The following is a 912-nucleotide window of genomic DNA, read 5'->3' on the forward strand; positions in this document are numbered from 1 at the left end:
TGTTATGTAGAGAAATACTTCGTCAAACTTTTATTCCTTCGTTCAAGGTTGAATGGAGTTATGGCTAGGGGGATGAGCCCTAAAACCATCTGAATTCATTGTGGGGAGGAGTCATAAAACCCTTAGAAGTCACTGCGGGGAGGAGTCATAGAACTCTCGGTATCTATTGCATGCAAATGAAGTCTGGAAATTACAATTTTTTTTATAATTTCTGTATTGTGTATCCTAGATGTGAATTCAAGAAAGAGTTTGTTACTTACTTACTTACTTACAATTTTTCATAATGATAAATTCGACAACGGATTATGATCGAGAATTTATTTATTCTAATAGATAGATTTTTTCAATGTTATCCGACGTATACGACATATGATATCGATAAAGAATGTTAATAAAGAATTTGTTCAATTTGATACTTAAATTATGTCAGTGTTATCAAACGTATTTGTCAAAAGACATTGATAAAGAATTTATTCACTCTGATACTTTGATTTTGTCAATGCTATCCCAAGTATCTGTCAATAGATGTTGATAAGGAATTTATTCATTCTGATACATAGATTTTTTCCATTTTAACCTATCTATCCAACATATGATGTATACAAATTCCTTTTCTTACATCTCCGATGTTTTAATAGACATTCTAAACGTTTGATATACTAGCATACTCTAAAAATAATGAACACCTAACAATGTAACGCATAATATATTTTTAATGAAATAATGTCATGTAGAATATCAATACAAAAAATATATATTATTATATATTATTAATATCAATGAACAACTTTGGACATTTTGAATCTGTTACATAAAATGGTTCACCATGTTCTCTCTTGATACTATATCTATTGTCTTCTCTTAGTTTTTAATCAGTAGAATAATCATTATTCCATTTTGACTCATACGCAA

The sequence above is a fragment of the Artemia sp. Qi Xiang Cuo genome, unplaced genomic scaffold (assembly GCF_049724085.1).
Source record: "Artemia sp. Qi Xiang Cuo unplaced genomic scaffold, ASM4972408v1 HiC_scaffold_3154, whole genome shotgun sequence".
NCBI lineage: Eukaryota > Metazoa > Arthropoda > Branchiopoda > Anostraca > Artemiidae > Artemia > Artemia sp. Qi Xiang Cuo.